The sequence below is a fragment of the Olea europaea genome, chromosome 13 (assembly GCF_002742605.1).
Source record: "Olea europaea var. sylvestris chromosome 13, O_europaea_v1, whole genome shotgun sequence".
NCBI classification, from domain to species: Eukaryota; Viridiplantae; Streptophyta; class Magnoliopsida; order Lamiales; family Oleaceae; genus Olea; species Olea europaea.
In genome coordinates, this window is record NC_036249.1 from 13767060 (window position 1) to 13772164 (window position 5105).

Consider the following 5105-nt stretch of genomic DNA (forward strand, 5'->3'; position numbering starts at 1 on the left):
GTTTTAACAATGGTCAATAATCGTTGTAAAAAATGAAACCTTTCACATCATTCATGGAACGTTGCTGCAAAAGGTGACATTAATATTATGCATTTAAATAATGTTGCCAAAACTCAATTATTTTAACCAATGGCAACGTTCACTTATTAGAATGTTGTAATAGACTCTTTTAGCAATACTTAATTAATAAATGTTGCATTTTTAGTGTTACAAAATATCATATTTGTTGTAGTGCTGTCAGTTTTCACACATACATGTCCTTTGAAGCTTATCCCAATGATGGCTCAACTTTACACCGTCCAATTTCATTGGCCATCAGATGAAAATCGTTAATAGATTTGCCTACGTGGTTGACGGTAATTTGACGTGGTACACTAAATGATAACTCATTTGCCATGTCAACATCAAGTAAGTAAGAGCTAAACCTGCCTTCTACTTTGGACTTTGGAAAGAAATTAAAACAAAAAACCTCATAATTCTTTACCAAAACACCTTTTTTTCTTCCACCAGAAATCCATTTACTTGAAAAAATTGATCCAAACCCCGAATCTCGTATGTTCGAAGCTTGTTCCAAACCCTCGTTGGAAATTATGTTGGTGGAATGATACCGAGTTTTCTCATACCGGTTTATAATATTAGTTAATTACACGATAAATTAAATTATCATAAACCACAATATATTAATCTAAGTTAGAACTAAATTATATTAAGTTATGTAAAACACGTTAATTTAATAAATCTAAACGGGAAAGCTAAAAATTAATAGAAATTTCAGAGAACAAAAAAAAAAAAAAAATTAACGACATGCTTATAACTTCATATAAAATTTTAACCCGAGGTCTGTGTAAACACATTGTCCTTAAAACAGATTCACTCTCTCACCGTACGTGCTTGAATTTTAATCCGAGCGTCTGTTTCCCAGGATACAACGATATATAGTAGAATCTGAGCACCGTAGATACTATTCTGGAGGATTGATCTAGTATCCGAACAATATTACCACAAGAACAAGACCTTACTGGACAAGGAATGCAAAAAAGAAGAAACTGTGTATGCAGGAATGTAGGTGAGATTTTCGAGTGAGTTAGATTGCTGAGAATGAGCCTTTTTATAGGCATACTGCCCATTAACATTGTGACCATTGGGAGTCCATTGAAGTTACTACCCATTAACACTGTGACCATTGGGAGTCCATTGGAGTTTTTGCAGTTTTAGAAACTCAAAAGTTATTGGAGAAAGCAAAAAAATTGCAAAACGTGGACTCTCTAAAGGGGCGAATTCTGCCTTGTTCGGTCCAACATTCATGTGCGCAGCGCGCCCGCACCCAAATTCAAGGTCTGAAGGCTATTTCCGTCCTAGATTTGTACCCCCCCTGTGCGCGCACGTGGAGAGAGCCTCTATGTTACACATGATTACACCATTCCAAAGTGTAGGCATATATAAAGGGGTTCATGCTTTCTTCATTTTTCTATGTGGGACAAATGTCACTTTTCCCATATAAACCATCTTCCAATGGCCAACTTTGAGCTCCAATTTCTCGTTCATCCGTTAATCAATTTTGGCAAGTAAATATATGGTTTCGATACTCTCACGGAGGAGAACACAAATCAACTTTGATCTTCCAAATCAGACCAACGGGTCCTACTCAAACTTATGCCAAAAGTGACTCATTTACTCATTTTTCCAACAATCCCCCACATGAATGAAAATTGGGAGAGACACGAAAACGTGACACGAGAGACTTGGTGATAAAGTTCAACGATTGAAACCTGCATAGAATAGGTAGGTATTACCCTTTGAACCTTCCTTTGTGAAAGTATATTTACTTTACTAGCTGACCAGTAGACGCGTTGTCCTTGAACTGTTCTGCTGTTTATGTAAACGATGATATACTCCACACAGGATTCTTCCTAACACAATTCAGTTTTCATTATTATGTTCGTTTTGGCCATGAACATACGCCTGGTCATGTGAGAGTTTCTAAGAGTTGAGCCCCACACAATTCTCTTAGAAGTGGCCCCACTTCTTTCTCACATAGGTGATTTCTTATTACAAGTAACCCACATTACTTGGCTCGATTTACGATGCATAAGAATCATTAAAAGCCTACTGCTTATCTTTCATCCTTACGGGCATCACTGTTACATCATAGGAATGGACATGAGGTAACATCCCCCAGAGTGATTTAATCAAATCTTTACAATTAGGTTGTCCCTTTGAACCTAGATCTTGAGATCTCCAGTCAACTAGGTTGGGTTTCCTTTATATTGACTTATCCTTCCTAGGGCTTAAGTCACATTCCTCTCGATGATTTTCCAACTAATTCTCTATTTAACCCTTTGGTTAGCGGATCCGCAATGTTATCTTTTGACCTTACATAGTTAATAGTGATAACTCTAGTTGAGAGTAGTTATCTTATGGTATTGTGTCTACGACGTATATGTCTAGACTTATCATTGTACATGTTACTCTGTGCCATTTCTATTGCTGATTGACTGGTACAATATATGCAAATTGCTGGCACATATTTTGACCATCTTGGAATATCCCCTAAGAAGTTGCACAACCATTCGGCCTCTTCACCACATTTATCTAGAGTTATAAACTCAGATTTCATCGTAGATCTGGTTATAACCGTTTGCTTAAAAGATTTCCACGATATGGCAGCTCCTCGCAATGTTAATACAAATCCACTGGTGGACCTTAAGTCTTTTATATCGGATATCCAATTAGTATCACTGTATCCTTCAATGACTGCTGGGTATTTGGTATAGTGTAGTCCAAAATTACAAGTATATCTAAGGTACCTCAGTACTCTTATTATTCCTCTCCAGTGATCAGCTCCTGGATTACTCGTGTATCTACTCAGTTTACTAACTGTGTAGACTATGTTTGGTCTTGTATAACTCATCAAGTACATCATACTTCCAATAATTCTCGCGTATTTTATTTGAGAGATACTTTTACCTTTATTTTTGGATAGATGCTGACTTGTATTTATCGGTGTTTTAGCTATCCCAGAATCATCCTAACTAAACTTTTCTAAAATTTTGTCCACATATTGTGACTGGCTTAGAATGATCCCATCTAATCGTGAAATTTTAATTCCAAGTATAATATCAGCTAATCTCATATCTTTCATGTCAAATCTTGAATTTAACAGATTTTTAGTGGATTTAACCATCTTATCATTACTACCAACAATAAGATGTCATCAACGTAAAGACATAAAATAATATAACCATTTTCAGTGTCATTAATATAAACACATTTGTCACACTCGTTGATTTTAAATCCACATTCCATCATGACATTGTGGCCTACTTTGTCACAATTGAAGCATTTTCCTTGAAATTTCTTATTAGAAATTCCACCTTTCGGTCCTAACTTTGTCCCTTTGCCACCGGATGGCCCAAACTTATTTTTGTGGGTCTTACTATTTTGACCATGCTCCACAACATTGTCTTTAGCCACACCAGGATTGAACCACTTCTTTTCGAAACTTTTATTGTCTTCTTCAATTCAAAGTCTAACAATTAGTTCTTCACATTCATTTCCTTTTGTTTGTGCTTCAGATAATTCTTAAAACTTTTCCACGAGGGGGGTAATTTTTCAATAATTGCAACCACTTGAAAAGTTTCACTTAAACTCATCCTTTCGGCATGAATCTCATGAAGAATTACTTGGAGTTCTTGCACTTGACTGATAACTGTTTTGGAGTCCACTATCTTATAGTCTAGGAGTCTGCCAACAATGAACTTTTTAGCTCCGGCACCCTCAGTTGTATATTTTCGGTCCAAAGACTCCCACAATTACTTAGCAGTTTTCATAGTACTATACACACTGTACAGCGAATCTGCTAAGCTGTTCATAATATAGTTTCAGCACAAGAAATCTAAATGCTTCCACGCATCAAGTGCACTAATTGCTTGCACATCTCCTTCACCCTCATTGAGTTTTGGAGTAGTTTCAGTCAAGAATCTCGCAAAATTCAAGGTGGTCAGATAAAATAGCATTTTCTGCTGCCACCTCTTGAAATTCAATCCATTGAATTTCTCCGATTTTTTTCCATGATTAACCAGCACAGTTGGAGCCATAGTTTGACTCGCAACATGACTTGGCAACTTAGCCATAGTCTGTGCCATAACGAAGCTTGGCCCTTGAGCCACAGTAGAGCCCACAGCCTGATTTCCAGCAGGAGCAGTTTGGGTCACATCCATGTTGGTTGGTTCGGTAGCCATTTGTGAAAATGAAACAAATATTAATTTATAATAAACAACTTGTTTATTTCAATAAAATAAAATAAACAATTTATTTTCTACCAATGTATATAGAATCTATTTTAAATTTTTGTTGGAAATTATGTCAGTGGAATGATACCGGGTTTTCTCATACCGGTTTATAATATTAGTTAATTACATAATTGATAAGTGTGTTTTTGCACACTTATTTAGATCACAAACATGACTTAATTACAAGAAAAATATTTAAATTGTGACTTAATCTTGTTGAATTCATACAATGTAGGTGTTTCTATGGAAATGGTGGAATTCAGGAGAAAAGAGCTGAAAAAGGACTAAAATGGAGCAAAGTGATAGCTCAGGGACCAAAGTGCAATTATCCAAAAGATGGTCTGAAGAAAAAATCAAGGAAGTGAATGAGCTAAGTACCAATTTTGTGATATTATGAGATGATGGAAATAAAAGAAACAAGCAAAAAGGACCAAAATGAATCAAACTGAAAGTTTGGGGACCAAGTTGCAAATAATTCATAGATAAGACGGGAAATGAAATGAAGATTCAAGAGTGTTAGAGGTCAATCGGATGAGGAAAGGAGTCAAAGAGGTGAAATATGATCGAAGTATTATCAAATATCAACTTTCAGGCGAAAAAGCTATGCTCGTGATTTTTAGCCTTTAATTGAAATCCATTTTTGGCATAGTAAAAATCAGAATTTGAGAAATCCTATAGCCATTAAAAGTGTAGATCTTTGAGTTTTCTATCCAATGAACTTTGAATCACTTCAATCGAAGATCAGGAGAAAAAGTTATGATCAAAATACTAAAAACTGTCCGGCGGAAAGAATCGCATAACTATGCGGTCGTA